We start from the raw sequence: 19673 nt of genomic DNA, 5'->3' as shown, positions 1-19673 counted from the left end.
GTTTATATGTTATTTCTCATGACTATACTATTTACCAAAGATCTCTCTAATATATGTCATCAATGTTGTTACTGAATGTCATTATTATTTCTCATTTTTACAATCTGTAGAGCTTTTCTCCCTGGACCTCCACTGAAAAAGAACCTGTGTCCAGTCAGAATTTCCTGGTAAATAAATAAATAAAAAATTATATATATATATATATATATATATATATATATATATATATATATATATATATATGTGTGTGTGTGTGTGTGTGTGTGTATGTTTGTGTGTGTGTGTGTGTGTGTGTGTGTGTGTGTGTGTGTGTGTGTGTGTGTGTGTGTGTGTGTGTGTGTATAGGTCTACTGAAAATCATTGACAGATGCAAATGTCATTGTCCTTAATGTCAACCAGAATATGAGAAAAACACAAATGTTGATGGCATAGTACACATCTGCCGAGCATTGAATTTTGCACACGCAAAATTAAAATAATGGGGACAAAGGCCCCAAATCTGGGATCATTTTTAAATATTACTGTAATTAACTTAAAAAGTTAATAGAACAACAGATTTTGCATCAATGTGCATTTTCTGAACAATAACATGGCTGAAACTGTAATGTCTGGCATTATTGATTCACTATAATCCTCAGTGATTTGCATAAATCAAAAATTTTATAAGGTACAGGGCAAAAATATGAGTCAAAAAATCAGGGGCATTTTGCAAAATTCTGGACAACTGAGAGGTATGAAAAACACACACAAATGCTCACTCACAGTCACACATACACACACACACACACACACACACACATGCACACGTGCACACACAGACATATACACACACACACATATACACCTCCTCTGTTTCTATGCATTGTGGAAAATGGTCAGGAAAAATACATTTGAAGTCATTATGAAAGTAAAATCAGTAGCACATCTCTTTACTTTTTTTTTGTCTACAAACATCAGTATTGTGGGCTATTCCCATTTGCAAGTCCCAACAGTTTGGATCTCACAATTTACACATATCTGTGGATTCATGCTAATGCATATGCAGTAATTAATGGAGGCTCACATGCTGACACTGTAGCCATTATTTTTCAATTCATGTTGGTTTTTGTTTAAATGCAGTTATGCTGAGATGTCTTACTGTAGTAATGTGTGCACATTTATGATGATAAACTGGTCAGCAATGTGTAAACATGGGTTCATATGCAAGAAGTGGTGATAACCACTAGCACAGCCTGAGTAACAGAAAACAGAATATGCTTATTTTCCTTTAGAGGGTTTGTTTATACTGAAATAGGATGAAGTATGTGCAGTATATATATATATATATATATATATATATATATATATATATTTTTTTTTTTTTTTTTTTTTTACATTTTTTATTGGCTTTTCAATTGTTAAATTATCACAATATTTACAGTCAGAGATTTGTGAACATAATAAATGAAAAAAATTCAACTAACCCCCACACACAAAAGAAAAAAAAAACAACTATTTCCAGGAGTGTGCATTAACCATCAAGTCATTCAGCTTATTATACCATTACATTAAATCTAAAATGCAGTTATGTTTGCTTGTCAAGCAGATCACTAAGTTTTGTCCATGCATTGTAGCAAGAGGTAATCCTGGCTTTTCTTGACTTGATTGTAATGATATCCAGGTGACTGACTTCAGTTGCAATATTTATAAATTCTTTGAAGGAGGGTGTAGATTTGTTTTTCCAATTCTGAGTTATATCCTTTCTCACTATAGAAAGTATAGACCAAAAAATGCAATATTTCATTTTTTTAACACATATAGGTAAAGGAGTGTAAAAAGAATTCGTGATTTAGTTAAAACCAATTTATAATTTTAAAGGTAATACAAGGGCAGTATAATTTAATTTGATATTCAATAAATTCCTTTGTCAAAAAATATGACTATGCATTGAAATCAATACATGCTGGCACATATATTTCATTGAATTTAATGTTGCTGGACTGGACTGGAACTGAAGGCCATGACCTTGTAAACACAAAAATAGAAAAGACAAATAAAGGTAATGCATGATGTCAGTATTTACACAAAAAAAAAAAAAAAGAAATTTTGGCCATGCACAGATATACATGTATACATATATATCTATATGTATCTCTTTATATATATCTATATATCTATAACTATATATATATATATATATATATATAGGATCTATATTACCATATCAAATGGTAATAATGCCGAATGCTCATATGAGTGAAAATGCACAAGAATGAACTTGTGTTTTTTGGGTGGCGGTATAGTGAGGATTGGAATAGTTGCCCTTCCCTTGCTGTAGTGCGACCTCAGAGTTGGAATATATATTTACTGGGGGTAGGGGCGCAGCCCCCCACAATTGCAAGTTTGTTCTCATGCATTTTTGCTCATATGAGCTTTCAGCATCATTACCATTCAATATGGTAATATATATATATATATATATATATATATATATATATATATATATATATATATATATAAAATGCATTTATTTTAATTATTTTTTTCATTTACTGCATTTGTTTACAGAAAATAGGCTTGGGGAGAAGAGCTACAAAGTCATAACATTTTAGATATTTAAACAGTGAATCTAACATGAAACATTATACAATAATCAAAACAATGAAATGTTCTTTTTGCATTGAACAAAGTTAAACAAATTTATCAGCTAATGTAAATATAAACTATTGGTAGATCAAAATCTGTCTTTATAGAAGAAGGGAGGTGAGAAGCGAGTAAAAATATTGGAAGGGAGAGAGGAGAATAATAATTTAATAAAAATTAAAAAATGAAAATAAAAAAAGATCACAAACCACGTAACAAGGCTTTCCATTGTTTAATTTTTTTGTGTCTTTCGGCTTTTCCCGGTTAGGGGTCGCCACAGCGGAACTCCGGTCCGCTAATGATTGGCAGTAGATTTTTATGTACTGGCTTGCCGGGCCTAACACACAACCTTCAACGAAGGAACGCCCATTCACGCATGTCGCCACACAGAAGACGCTCTAACTGAGAATCGAAGGGCAACATCTAACTGTGAGGCGACAACGCTACTGCAGCACCACCACCACATAACTACTAAAATTCAAATGACTAAACGCTTTCACCTTTACATACTTCAGTAATCATCAGAGTCATTTGAAACAACTATCAGGTTACAAATTTATATCCCAGGTATCAAATTTCTGAACCAATCACATTCTGAATACTGACATCATGCATTACCTTTATTTGTCTTTTTTATTTCTGTGTTTACAAGGTCATGGCCTTCAGTTCCAGTCCAGTCCAGCAACATTAAATTCAATGAATTCTATATTCTGCATCATCACTGTTCTGGTAAGGAATATGTTTATTAAATATGTTATATTTGGCAATAGGACTGTATTAAGAATGAATTTGTATTTTAAGTACGTTTAGAGTGTAGCTGAGCATTATTACTGAAATCTTCTTTTTAATCTTTTGTTAATTTTGTCTACAATAGTTTTTTTATTGTAATTGGAGCTTTTTATGAAATTTCTTTATTTTATGTGGAGCTTTTCTCCCCAGGCCTCCGCTGAAAATGGACATATATCCAGTCGGACTTTCCCGGTCAACAAATGTAAAATAAAAATAAAAAATAAAATTCTTGATATGATAAAATTTAAAACTTAATTTATATATTTAAGTGGTACACAGATTACAAAGCTCAAACAGGAGACCTAGTTCAAAATAACTTTTTAAACTTGTTTTGTTAACATTCTGGGGGATTTCTTTGGAAATTATACCTAATATACAACTGTTATACACAACCTCAATAAAAAAGATATCATAAATGGATGAATCATAAGGTCAGGACAAATATATATTAAATTGCTTATAATTTACTAGCTCTTTGCTTTAGAATAGGCATTAAAGAAATGCTGTCATTAAGTCTTGGCTTAACAGTGACATTCAACCTATACTGCCATTTAATGCATATTTTGATGCCTATTCTAAAGCAAAGAACTAGTAAATTATAAGCAATTTAATATATATTTCTCCTGACCTTATGATTCATCCATGTATGATATATTTTTTGTTGAGGGTATATATAACAGTTGTATATTAGGTATAGTTTCCAAAGAAATCCCCCAGATGTTAACAAAACAAGTTTAAAAAGTTATTTTGAACTAGGTCTCCTGTTTTTATAGCAATAGTAAGTTGATGTATATAATGGTTTCATATTAGTTATTTATTTTTTCCAGCTTTTTATTTTCCTTTGTTGGTTTGTACTTTGTAATCTATGTGCCACTTAAATATGTAAATTAAGTTTTAAATGTTATCATATTAAGAATGTGATTGGTTCAGAAATGTGATATCTGGGATATAACTTTGTAACCTGATTGTTGTTTCAAAATTACTCTGATGATGCCTGAAATATCTGTCAAACAGCAGCAAGCAAATAACTGAAAAAATGTGACTAAAAATGCAGTATCCGTAGGCTGTAGCAACTTTTATTACAAAAGTGCCTCCAATTAGCGCTTTCATCTCCTCACTCGGAGACTTCTTCCTGCCTGAAGTATGTAAAGGTGAAAGAGCTTAGTCATTTGAATTTTAATAGTTATTAAACAGTGCAATGCCTTGTTACATGGTTTGTGATCTTTTTTATTTTTATTAAAGTTTTATCAGTTTATTTTGCCTGGTTGGCAGTCTTTGAGGTTTAATTATTTAGGAGTATAATAGTGACTGACCGTACCAATAGGGAATAGATGAGAGGAGAAAAGATTAAATTGATGACAGTTATGCAGATGTATATTAGAGCGGAGGGTGGTAGACGAAAACTTTACCAAAGAAAAAAATTATACCACAAGACAGAGAAACACACCAATTCAACAGACCACACCTTAAAATCAACAGCTATGTAAACAGATAAAACCACATTGCAAACTACCGAAAAAAAGACTTTCACATTAGGGTGATCCAAACACAACTTTATATTCACACTTCACTTAATCATCAGGAATTCTTAGAATATCTTTTGACAGGTTAGCCTCCCCATATACATAAGTGATACCCACACTATTTATATAATGCATTATAAACAGACTTTCATATACTAGAACATCCATTTACATACTTTACCGCTGAGGATGACTATACATATATATTTACATTTATATTTATTTATTTTTAGATTTGTGTGTGTGTGTGTGTGTGTGTGTGTGTGTGTGTGTGTGTGTGTGTGTGTGTGTGTGTGTGTGTGTGTGTGTGTGTGTGTGTGTGTGTGTATGTAGATAACAAGAACATGTCATCATGACTTCAGAAATGTTTAGGCAGTGTGTAACAATACTAAGGAGAGATGACTGTATACATAACAAGTAGAGAAATGATGACTGGTTAGATAGGTGTTTTATTGTTTAAAACAGGGTATACTCCTATTAAGAAAGAATAATTCTGGTCCTTTACTCTGACTAGAAATAGTGCTTTGGTAGAACATTCCAGTTAAATTTGGTGGTGTGCAGTTCTAAACATTATAATGTAGTATAGTGAGATAATAATTTAGGAACATGATTTTGTAGATTAAGGAGCAGGAAGTACTCTCAGACATTTTGGCAAAAGATTCAGTGGTGCTCATGCCTGGATTGTTAGACCAAGCACATTCATATGTGACTCTGCATGACTTTTAACCTGCTAGAGATAATGTGCAGTAATTAATGGTAGGTTATATTCTAATTTTGGGATCAGCACACCTAGGCAACTGTGGCTTTGGTATCTACGGTTAAGCAATGGAATTCTTTGTGACAGATGTCTAGTAGTCTCCTGAGTTTAGAAGGTACTGTGTCACTATAGACTGTGGATGATAGCTATGGGTTCAGGTGGTTATCTATTTGAAACAAGGTACTGTCTATTAACATCCCCTTCTGGGAAGGCACAGGTGAGACTAGAAAGAGAGGTTCTTAACAATGATGACTAACATGGCTGCTGTCTTTCTAGGTAAGACTAGCAGTACAGGCAATTGAACCAAACATGAATCCTGTGTAACTGGGTAGATAGTGGTACACTAATACTACAGAGGGAATGGGAAATAGGAAATTCACCCCGGGGATCACCTCTGTGGCTCTGCTCGACAGTGGCATAGGAAAATAATTTTCTTGGGTGGCAAAAGCCAGGGTACCTTTTAGGCTGGGCTTGTATAGGCCCCAGGGCCGATAGCCTAGTACCTACCTATGAACCTATGAACCTATGAATTACCTGAAGTGCAAATCAAAAAGTCAGTAATAGAGTACAGGCTTAATGTTTTCTAAGGAAAAATACTAGAGTAATTTATGAATATGGAAAACAGAAAAGGGCCCAATACAAATCCTTGGGGTATACCAGGGTTTACTAGTATTATCTAGGGGAAAGCATTGTCTATCCTCACTCACTCAAATGCTATTGTTAGGTCAATAAAGATGGTTCTAATAGTTGCCCATGTCCATATTTAAACAGTGTGGTTAGGAATGAAAAGCTTGGCTATTAGGATGCTGTGACACTGCAGAAAGTCATACATCTGACTACTGCAGTGACCAAAGGAGTTGAGATCATAGTACAATAGGAAGTTACTAGTCTATTGGCTCTGAGGCCCTTATAAGCCTAGCCAAGAGTTTAGCCCATGTTTATACAAGTCAGCACTCAAAGCCCCTGTCCAGCAGGGACATGGCTGGAATCCCAGGGGTGTATTTTCTGTTTCCCATCCAGTTATCTAGGTTGTGCTTGAAAAGGGGTCAATGAGGTAATCTGCTTGATGTGGAGAGGGAGTCTATTCCACAGATGGGGGAGTCTCTGGGACACAAATCTATCCCACCAACAAGTCCTAGATCTCACAGAGCAGGTTGAGGTGCACATACGAGTTACTCGAGGGGAGCTTGACTTGCGGATATGCAGTGGTTCCATCAGGGTGGGGTCTGAGATTGCTTTGTATGCCAAACAGAGGTCACTCTGAGGAGTCTGCATGAAACTTAGTAGAGGGACAGGGCTTTTAGTCTGTCTGTGTAAGGTAGATGTTTGAGGCCTTGGATTCTTCTAGTGAGGAACCTCTTTGATCTCTCCAGTTGCTGCATGTGTCTTACGATGTACATGCCAAATGGGGCATTGTACTCAATAATTGGCCTTATAAGGGAAGAATACAGGGATGTTATGACCTCCTTGTCTCTGGATGCGATACCCTTACGTATGAGGTGCACCATATAGAAAGCTTTCCATACAAAAAAGTCAGGTTACTATCAACCTGGGTGTCCAAATCCCTCATGACTGATTGCATGCTTAGGATGTTGTTATTAATGTGATAATATGTGGGGACATCACTCTCCCCAAAGGGGATGATTATGCATTTTTTGGCATTCAGCTTGAGGCCATGTTTCTGGCACCAGTCATGTGTTTGGGTGAGATAGGTGGAGAATTGACAAAAGATGGCTTTCTCTAGAATTTTTGACAGTAGCGGAAAAAATGGGAGATGGAGCATCTGCGCTAGCTGAGAGTGACAGGTTTATAATGGACATTGCTGTGAAAGTACTGCCGGCGAGGTTGAGAAAGGGCCCTGTTCCTAGATTATATATAGGTTCATAGATTAGTACTAGGCTAGCTGCCCTTGTGGGCCATTTAAGCCTAGCCAATTAACCCATGTAATAATTAAACCCTGCACCTTGTGTCTGCAAGGTAAACACGTTAACCATTATGCCAACCTCCCACAACAATGATATACATTTCACTGCACAATTTGTAGACTGTTTTTCTGAAGAACATTAGATAATCACAATACACTGTGGACATTTTAACATTCGGGTATTAACATCTTCAAGCACATATGGGAGGACATAAGAATCAAATCTGCGAACACATTTGACATCAAAGCTCTACTCTTGAAATCTACCTGCCTACCTAACACATTTATCAAGATATGGCATGCATGGTCTCGTGATAGATTATCAAGAACAGAGGATGAGTGCTTATAAGTCTCTTAGCAATACATTAGGAGGAGCAAATCCAACTTCAGAGAAGAAATGGAGGAATGAGGGCAAAAGAAACATTGGAAATAATATGACGAGTAGTACAGCATTCCCTTATTTCAAACCTTGGAGACTAAAATCAAAACATTATGGCCAAAGCAAACAAGAATGCGATCTGCCCATAAGACCAGCTTCACTATGAATTTGGAGGCCTTAACATCCATTAGGAAAGTAAAGACGGCCAAATTTACGTGTTTCAGAGATAATAAACCAAAAAAAGGTGAATCTTTTCACAAGTGAACTAAACTTAGTGAGAGTAATTTGCTCATTATTGAGCCAGTTGGTAAAGTTACCAAAACAACACGTTTCTGGTGACAAAACTCCAAATCAATGAGAAAATTTATGAACTCTTCTAAGAACATTCCCACATATCAGACCTTTTGCCCAGGACTTACCAACAATGAAACTGACTGCATACAGCTGGTGCAAAACTCTCTTGCCAAACTACTTACAAGTCAGTTGCATTAGGACATCACATCTGCTCTTTTCCCATGTCAGCTGCTAATCGGTCCATGCATGATGTGATTCTCAGTTATCTCAGGAAACTCAGATTAGCAGACTGCCTTCCCCAGGCCTTGTGTCCTCCTTCCCAGGGGCTGATAGTGGTTTCTTGGGTGGGGTAATGTGTATCTTTAGACCCTGTGCTTGAGGAACCAAATTCCATGGTGGCTAAAGGAATGTATTCCACTCAAATTCTTCATAAAAGACTTATTAGCTTATGCTACATTTTGATGAGAGACAGATTGACCAGCAGCAGATTTTCATTTAGTGCCATATTTATTAACCACTATTTCTCTAATTTCCTTACATCACAGCTGTCTTGGCAGAACTGTTGCCTATAGTTTCTTTAGCATTCTCAAATCCAGTTTTCATTGATTTACAACATGATATATTTGATTGGCAGAAGTACCATCTATATTGACTTTGGGTTTCACTTTTTATTTGATGTTATTTCTTTATTTCTTACTGCAATTATTGTATTATCTTTCAGTTTTTTACTAAGTTGAAGTCCATCAAGCTTTAAAAGATGGCCTTTGAATGGATGATTATTTTTGTATATGCTCAGCAAAAATCCAATGTAGGCTGTATCCTTTGGTGGGGAATACATTTTCTAGCCAGGTACTTTTGGGATGAAATAGCATTTTAGCATTTGTCTTTTTGTACATGTTCATTACTTTACAAAATTATACCTAGCTGTTGGTTATATTTTGTTGGGATAATGAATCATGGGAAATATTCCTCTGATGAAGCAATAGGATGATGAGGAGTTATTCTAGAACTAGAATGAAGTACAGATCTATTTCACTGCCACCGATGCTGTCATACAAAAAGGAATGCATGTGTTTATATTTAATTGTTCTGAGCCTTGTACTAGTTTTACAATGGTGGCAAAAATAGTACTGATTGTCGCAGTCATCACTAAAATACGTGCAATGGGGGGAATTTATTAAGATGTTGATGAGCAACCAATCAAAGATGGAGTGTGCCTCCTACCCTGTTGATTAGATCTAGTGTAGGAGGAAATAAGCTGAGATAAGGACAGTTTCCTTGATCCATTAGTATCATGTTCCAAATTTCAGCAAAATTCAGTTTTACTGTATCTTTTTTTTAATTTGGTTATCAATATAAAAATAATTTTATAATTAAAAAACAACTCATGCTCAGAATACCTGTGAGTAATCATTTAATTACTTCAGTAATTTTACTTGCAGAATAATTACCACACAGTTCACACTGACAAAATAGGGAAATAGAAACTAGAAATATGTTGGTCTGTTATGTATCAGTATGACCTCCCACTTCAACTCTCTTTCATAGCAACAGGACGTGGTTAGTCAAGCTATATAATGTTACTATGTAAACTAAGCAATTTAGACTGGCTGCTGAAAACAGTGAATAACAGTGTTTAAATGGCATTCTCTAATCTTTGAATTATAGGTGCCAAGAAGTGCAGATGTTCTGATCTTTAGGGACAGCTTTTCACTTGCAGTATGTTTTTATAGGCTTCTGACTGGAAATCAGATATATATGTGGGCAGTTTTCAATATACACACTGCCCACAGCAGTGATCCATTCAAACGTTTTGCTTAATTACTCATCTATCATTATTTATCATGGCAGTTGGGTTACAGGTGGTGACAAATTACAGCAGCAGCAAGCTGAATTACATCACTATAGTCTTTATTTAATTTGCTTTCCTAGAAGGTGATCACATTAAATAGCAAGCTGCTTTGGGAAATAGTTTGTGTATCAAAGCAAAGCAAAGAGCAGTTGCATAGTTGGAGTGAAGTGATTGTAAGTTGAAACACATTACTGTGGAAATTCATTCCTTGCCTTTCATCACAATCTAACATCAAAGAGTACACTGAAATTAATTAAAATTAAACTAATTATCTTTTTATTGCAAAAGAGGCTGATTATTTATGAAAGCACAGGGCTGTTATATGGTTATTGCAGAAAATCATTGATATGTCTTATCAGGAGTTAGTCTATGTGTTATCAGCAGCAAACTGAAATACATTACTTAGACATCTGTGTTATTTGCTTTCCTGACAATCAGATATCAGAAGCATGCAATGAGTATTTTACCTTTTGCTGCTTATTTTATAACAGAATGGGATGGAGGGAATTTTAGTGAATTATTTTGGAATACTGCCAACCTTTCTAACTTTGCTTCCATTGTTATAGTTTTTATGACACATTCTTTTAGTAACAAACTTAACTAATTCTTGGGAATGTTGGCAAACTTTAATTTAGCATCTAAGCAAATTGTGCCTAACTACTTAATAATACCCATGCTAAAGTCTTTTCTATTGTTCTTTACTGCAGCATAGGTATACTTAATGTTTTGTAAAGTTTCTTGTACTACTTAAATGTCACTATAATAATATAATACTGTACATATTTTCATAGATAGATAGCAAATTCAGCATTTTAGGTGGTGTTGAAGCCACACTCTGCTATCATACCTAGTTTCCAGTGAGGGGAAACTAGTTGACATCTCATAAAAAGCAGATTGAAACTAGTATCCAGAATATATGTGTACAGATTTTTTGAGTTGTCATTATAACAGAAGTAAAAGTCTTATAAATTGCATGAGAACATATACTATATATATATATATATATATATATATATATATATATATATACATATATATATACATGGGTCTAGTTTACAAAATTGAGTTAATACATGATTGAAATTTACAAAATCTAGTCCATCATGCCAAAAATGCATAATAACGAAAGCCAACAATAATGAAACAAAAATATTGCATAGCAGGTTAGCAAAACTAGTTTGTTCACAGTATGGTACATGATAGCAGGTTAGCAAAACTAGTTTGTTCACAGTATGGTACATGATGTGTAATGTCCACCAATATTTCCTGTAGGTATGTCCTATGTAAGTATGCTGTCTTGCTATGTAATATTTTAGGTTTCGTTATTGTCGACTTTCATTATTATATATTTTCAGCACGCTGGTTTTGATTTTGTAAATATTAATTATGTGTTAACTCAGTCTTGTAAAGCAGACCCATATACACACACACACACACACACACACACACACACACACACACACACACACACACTCACACACACACACACACACACACACACACACACACACACACACACACATATATATATATATATATATATATAATTGAGCTTCCAATGAATAATTAATAGAGTTTAATCAAAACACAAATCATTGAACAAACTCATTGGCAATTACAATTAAGAGCACAAAAATCATCACAAAAAATGAATCACAAATGTGAACTAATAGATTGTGCATATAGCTTTTACCTGATATCACCAGTTATGATGTAGCTAAGGGTCATGACATATTATTTTGAGAAATTTTCTATAATACTTCAAATATTAAGAGACATATGGTGCTATGTTGCTAGCTACCACTAGTAGTCCTATATAGTTATTCAGGATTTACCTTTGAGCAATCGAAGATACCCTTTTTGGCAGACCATTTCCTGAAAATATCATTTCAAAAATGGTGAATCAAAATACCTATAAAAATAGAAAAAAAGAAAATTTTGCAGGTGGGCAAGCCCACTTGCACACCCCACATTCCCCAAAAATATATATATCAACTCCATGGTTGCAACACAGTGGAAAAAAAGGGAAAAACCCTAAAATGTGTACCATTGGTTCACACAGTACAATACATGGTGATGAAACTCACAGTGACATAACATCTTCTCAATGAAGAAGCGTGACAGCAGAGTCAGTGATGACTCATAGATATGCAGCTATTTAGTGCTTTGCTTTCTGACATTTTGTTATATCTTCCAACCTTGTACAATTGATGGCTGTGTCCTTCTGTCCCTGCATTCACACAGATACACATCTTGTTTTTCACTCCTTGCTAAATACCCCTTCTTTGGGTGGCTCTGAACTCCTTTGAAGGAGGACCTGTCACTGAATTATGGCTGGAACAGGAGAGCAAGTGATCACAACTGGACCTGAAAGTATGGTGATGGGAGTCATCATTTACTTGTCACTTCTCCTGATCTCTAATTGAAAGAGTAGCTAGTGCAATAATGTCAGGCTGTCATTGCCACCTGCCTGTGTTAATCTGGAATGTATTGCAAGGTTCCTGGTCTCCACCAGAAGTCTCCAGGGCACTAAATTCCCTCTGTCCTCCACCTGGTCAGCTCTGCTAGAGGCTTGAGTGTATTCCAGAACTCAGATCAGTGGTGACATTAGCAGAAGCCCAGCCTCTGCATCATCAGGCTACCTCAAACATGCACATTCTGCATTCAGTCTGACTGACAAACTCGTTATGTATCTGAATCATAGTTAATATGAAAAAAATGTAATAGTCTTTTCTCAAAAAAGTGGTATTTTCTTTCATTTTGCATGTTATATCAAAATATGCATATGTATTTATTTGGACAGTAATATAGATATCTGAAATTCTCATGTTTGCATTCCCTAATTGCTATTTGGTCATGCAGAATCCAATGTAAGGCAAAACAGTCTGTGATCGTGACTTGAAAATTTGATGGAAATATCTTTTAACAGTAGAAAGATATTTTCATTTGAACTTAGGGTTAAACTGATGCCAGAATGACTTTTTGAAATTAGCAAACTACTACATTTGCATAATAGTGATGTAATCACAGAACTGTAGCTTTCATTTATCTACAGATTAAACAATATATAATCTATTGACAGGATAAATATATAATATTGTGAGTTCAGACCTAAAAATGTGCATATTGATGTATAAATTTGATCTTTCATATATGGAGGAAGCAATACATTCATTTTAATTACAATTCAAGCTATAGCTGTTCCTTTGCTCTTAGGGTCAGGAGCCCAATCTGCAGAAGTTTTATAGATAATTATACTAGTAATATTACCTAAAATATACTGAAAATTGTAAACTGCTTTGGAGTTAAAGGCATTTATATATGCACTAGCCAAAATCTATTAGTTGTATTGGGACAGCACTCTGGAAAACAACCAGCTGTAAAACTGTTAAAGTGACTTCTAATAATGTTTATTTTTTTGAGTTACAAGTTCAGGCTGATACCACCACATGCAGTAGTGTTGCTTCTAGAGGCATGACTGAAAGTCATATTTTTGCACACATTTGACGGCTCTGTGGATATGCGTTGTGGTTTGCAGATGACTCTAGCAGTTAGTTAGAAATGACCACCAAAAGAGATGAGCAGATAAGTCAGTTGGACTCCTGTCCACAAGTGTTAGGAAATTCATTTAGAATTAATCTTAGTACAAGCAGTGGTACAGTGCCTGTTGAAAGTGAAAAGCCAGAGTGCTAGTTTTAAGATTTACTGTGTTTAACAAATATTATGTTCTAGTTTCTAAAGGCTATCAACGTGTTAATTTATTTGCTCATAGTTTGATATTGGTTAGCCAAAGGTGACATTGCAAGTGTAAGGCAGCATGCTTCCACCTCTTCTTGTACTGGGCTTCATGATGTGGAAGGGTTAATATATAGTGTCTATGGCTGGTGATAGTGTGTTGTCTTCCTTTAGCTATGACTGCTATGCCCATAATATCAGCATGGTGCCCTTGGTTCCAGTATTCTAGCTATAAGCATTTGTTTCTAATACTGTTTGCAATAAAATATCATAGGGAAATTCACTTATGTTTCTAGGGGAGGGGAAGAGGGCTTTTGTTTAGTTGTTTATCCACACCAGAAGAAGTAGGAGAAGAAGCAGAATTGGTGATAGTGTTCCTTTGCAAGTGGTGCCCAGTTAGTAGGGATGGGTATCTTGAGACAATGTAGCAATTGTCTCATGCTCTCGGTCAACAATTTAATCCTTAAAGAAACTAATACAGTATGTGAGAGATGTACATAAACAATTTCCTTGGAGACAAACATCTTGCTTACAAATAAGGTTGTCAAGAACATACACACTACATCCACTACACATAGTGCTCTCTACACACACACACACACACACACACACACACACACACACACACACACACACACACACACACACACACACACACACAACCACACACACACACACACACACACACACACACACACACACACACCATCTTATGCTGAGGCACTTAAAAGAAACCTTCCCAAACATCAAAGTCCTCCTAAGACTATAAATTGCAATGCTTATCCTCTTTAAGCACGTAACAAAAGCAAAGACAAACACTACACATAAGCTTACACCCAATGGTCCTGTAAGATCAAAGTACATAAGTAAAGCAAACACTTTACCAAGGACTCTTATAAAAAAAATTCCATTGTATGACACACACATGCCCCAGTCACCAGGCTAGATAACAGTCAGCTGTTTATCTGGAATCAGGATCTGCAATATCATGCACACACTCAAGGCATTACACCACAGGTACAGGTATGATTCTATCATAGTTCATGTGGGTGTAACTGACCTGAGACATACCTCACTGGACTATATGAAAAGAGATATTATGGATCTCTCTGAATATGTGTCACAAGCAGGTACGTGCCTTGCATTGATCATCATTCTACCTTCATCAAGGATGATGCCACAGTATGAGCAAAAAATGATTGGTTTTGACAAGTGGCTTTCTTTCTGGTGTCATTCTAATGGGATTCAACATCTGTCAACATGGGGTATGTGGTTTGCAGACCAAGTTGGTTTGCCAAAGATGGTTTGCACCTATACCTGCTGGGATTTCTGATACTGGCTAAAACTTTATCCATCCCCTTAGACCCTTTTTTATGCAATGGCAAAATGCTAACACTACCAGCATAGCAAAGAAAGAAAAAAAAACTAAAGCAACCTTATTGTGTTCCTGCTCAATGCTAGAAGCCTCAACAAGAAACTCCACACTCAACAAACTCTCCTCACTTTTGAGGATATAGACATTTGTGCCAATACCAAGACTTGTTTTAAAGCTGTAAAAAGTACTGCAGCAGTGCAAGGTTACAGTGCCTTCCACACATTTAGACCAACATCAGAAGAGACAAGCTCTAAAGGTGGAGGTGTCTCATTCTACATTAGCAACAAATATACCTCTAGGTTGGTTAAACAGGATGATACCCTGGAGTTCATCAATGTGCTAGTCCCTTACCAAAACACAGCTAACAATTGGTCGCCATCTATGCCCCAAGAATCTTATAACTTGTACCCAGACCTACTGCAGATATGCATCATCTAACCAAATACCCTATTTATGTGGGACTTTTAGGGTCTATATTACAAGAACAAAGTTTTAAATATTCGAATACCATATGGGCAACACCAAATGGTCGAATATTTAAAACCTCACAAGTGTGAATGGAGATTGCCGTAGGGAATTCTTCCATTTACTTAAATGTAGTGCAATCTCGGAGTTGGTATATTTAAGTAGCTGGGAGTCTGGGGGGTGCAGGGGGGCTTGCCACCCTGCTCAGAGCGATCAGGTAGGTTTTTTTTTTTTTACATTTTTTATTTTGGTTTTCAATGTTTTACAACTTCACTCATATGGTGTCACCCATATGGTGTTCGAAGTTGTAAAACTTCATTCTTATAATATAGACTCTGACTTTTCCACCCCCTCTATAGACTGGGAAGCATACACTGCCTCAAATTTGCAGGCACAGCATTTCCTGGACTTTATTAACACAAATACCCTGGACCAGACAGTGACTGCTCCAATCCAAAGATCAAACATACTGGGCCTCTTACTCACCAACATGGGGGAGAGCTGCACCTGCACTGCTGAGGTCTGATTTCAACGTTGTCTATTAGAAATAAAAATCAACTCGGAGAACCCAACTAAATCTGTAACAGTTAGAAACTATTTTAAAGCAAGCTACATTCTATTCATAGGTTCATAGGTATGTACTAGGCTAATGGCCCTGGAGCATTTACAAGACTAGCCCATAGGATTACCCTAGCATCGTGCCACCTGACCTTAGTTCCTAGTGCCTCTGTCGAGTAGAGCCACTGGAGTGATCCCCGGGGTGAATTTTCTATTTCCCATCCACTCATCAAGATTTCTCTTGAAGAAGGCCAGTAAGGAGCTTTGCTGGACATGTACGGAACGTCTATTCCATAGCATGGGCAGTCTCTGGGGTATGAACCAGTCCCTCCAACATGTCCTATTGATTGTGGTAATGAGGTTAAGGTCTCTGGAGCGTGTGGTGCAGAGGGATTGGGATTTCTTTACATGTAGCATTTCTAACAGAGCTGGGTCAGACATGGCTTTGTAAGTTCAGCAGAGATCGCCTCTAAGTAGGCAATATGAGACAGAGAATAGTTGGAGTTTTCTGAGTCTGTCCATATAGGACAAGTGTTTAAGGCGTAGGATCCTCTTTGTGAGGTACTTTTGCAGACTCTCCAGTTGTTGCAGGTGTCTAGTGAGGTACATGCCAAACGGGGCATTGTACTTGATGATTTGCCTAATGAGGGAAGAGTAGAGAGAGACAATGACCTCTTTCTTCCTGGATGCAAAACCCTTAGTAATGAGATGTGCCACATAGAAGGACTTTCTGACCACAGTGGCAATGTGGTGGTCAAAAGAGAGGTTGCTGTCAACCTGTGTTCCCATATCTCTTATAACTCCTTCTGTGTTCAGTGGACTACCATCAATGTTGTAATTCAAGGGAACTGGGTTTTTCCCAAGGGGGATGACGACACATTTTTTGGCATTGAGCTTAAGGCCATGGTTCTGACACCAGTTGTTGGTGTCATTGAGGCCTTTCTGTAGGATGTCAGCATCACATGGGGATTTAATAATAGCTCCCAACTTGCAATTGTTTGTGAACTTTGTCAGCCAGAGTCCCTTCATGTTGGTCTGCACTTCAGAGAAGTAGATACCCAACTGGAGAGGACCCTGGGCTGAACTCTGTGTGACTCCACTCATGACTAGTCGGCAGTCTGACTTGTAGTCAGCTACTTTCACACTGTGGGTTCTATCTGTGAGCCAGTTTGCAACCCACCTAGTGATATAGGGGTTGATGCTTAGCTTAGTGAGTTTTTCTATGATTCCTGAGTGGGGAATGGTATCAAAGACCTTGGCCAGATCAAGGTAGGCTGTATGAACCACCTTGCCTTCATCCACAGCTCAGGTGACTGACTCAAAGAAGTCGACCAGGCATGATCTTTTTTGTTGTTGTTGTGTCTTTCAGCTTTTCCCAGTTAGGGGTTGCCACAGCAGAACTCCGGTCCGCTAATGATTGGCAGTAGATTTCTATGTGTCGTGTTGCCAGCCCTGATTCACAACCTTCAATGAAGGTACGCCCATTCACGCATGTCTCTAGACAGAAGACGCTCTAGCTGAGAATCGAACGGGACAATGTCTTACTGTCAGGCATGATCTACCCTTCACAAAACCAAACTGTAAAGGATCCAGAGTTTGGAGATTCCCTATATCATTGTTTATTAGGTCCATAATGATATGTTCCATAGCTTTGCATATAAGACTCATCAGGCTAATTGGGCGATAATTCCCGGGGTCTGTAGTCGCTCCTCCTTTGTGGACAGGGATGACTGTAGCAGTGCACCATTCCATAAGGAGAAAGCCTGAGGTGAGGCTGTATTTGAACTGGGCACACAGGTGAGATGCCAGTTCACTCTGTAGCTCATGTAGAACACAGCCAGGGATATTGTCAGGTCCATAGAAGCTGTATTCTTGGCCTTGGACTGTGCTGTTTTAACCTGTGCAGCAGCAATACTGGGTGCCTGGCAATCTACTGGTATTGTGATTGGTTCTTTGGGGGGAGGTAAAGTTAGCAATGAATCTGTCGGCCAGTATATTGGCAATATCTGTTGACTCGGTATAGGAGGTACCATTGTGCAGTAGCTCAGAGCAAATCTGGGTATTGCCATAGATATTCTTTACATAACTATAGAAGGCCTTGTGGTTTTCTTTACTATCTGCTGCAATTCTGTTTTCATAGCTAGCTTTAGATGATTTGATGAGGGATTTCAACCTTTTGCTGAGGCTGATAAGGGAGTTTTTCCAGTCTTGGGACTTTGCCTTATTCCGCATCAGTTTCCTCCTTCTGTTGTAGAGTTTGTTTATGGCAGAAGACCACCAGATTGGCTTCCTTTTTTTGAGGACAGTCTGTCAAAATTAAATGCCCCCCCTCCAAACCTGAAGATAATGGTGGAATCCCAGCCTAAACAGGGTATATAACAAAAGGAAAAAAGTCAAAATTAGAAGGAGCTACTCTCAAAAAAGATCAGAGCTCACTGATTAAACTAAATAAGAAATTAAGAGGATTAGTTTAGTCCAACAAGGCCAAATACGAGGTCAGGATAGCCACTCAGGCTAAAGAAAAATACAAGACCTTTTTCATCTTTGTCCAATGTCTTAAAGGTAACACACAGCAGTATGCCAAATTGGTAGTAAGTGGCACCACCTTCACTGATTACAGGAACATAGTGAATCTGCTGACTGACAAATTCCTCTCAAACTTCACCCTCAACTCCACCCCCACTACACCTGTGAAATCCATTCTGGCATACCACCCAACTATCAGCAGGAGCAGGTCCTGGAGGGACTTGCCAAGGCCCAGACAATATTCCTTATTTGATTCCTAAATAGCTTAAAATATGACCTTTCAGGACCACTTGAGACACTTTTCAACTATACCCTCAAAACAGGTCACATGCCTAGTAACAAACTCACCATACTAGGCACAAGGGTGGTCTATCAACCAAACACAGAAACTACGGACACATCAGTCTGACAAGTCTGATTTGCAAAGTCATAGAACAAATTATCATGGAAATGGTCAACAAGGACATTGGCAACCAACAAGCACTGGACACATCCCAGTTTGGTTTTGTCAATGGAGGGTTTTGCCTATTTAATCTTGTGGATGAGGGGAAGACAGAGAATATCACTTGACCTGGCTAAGGCATTTAATATGATCCCCCACACAGGTATTGTTGGCAAACTCATTCAACTAGGCATAAATCCCTACATAACTTATTGGAGTGCTAGCTGGCTCACAGATAAGACCCAAGAAGTCAGCATTGATGAAACCTCCTCCACCAAGAGACTGGTCACTGCTGGTGTACCTTAGGGATCCATGATGGGCCCGCTCGTGTTGGGCATCTACTTCTAGATAGTCAAAGCTAATGTCAAGGACCTCTAGATGACTGTAAATGGGAACCTATAATAGCTCCCCCCCATGACACTACCATCTTGA

The sequence above is a fragment of the Protopterus annectens genome, chromosome 6.part0, assembly GCF_019279795.1.
Source record: "Protopterus annectens isolate FY-2018-M chromosome 6.part0, PAN1.0, whole genome shotgun sequence".
In the NCBI taxonomy this organism is placed as follows: Eukaryota; Metazoa; Chordata; order Ceratodontiformes; family Protopteridae; genus Protopterus; species Protopterus annectens.
This window is presented reverse-complemented; position numbering follows the sequence as displayed.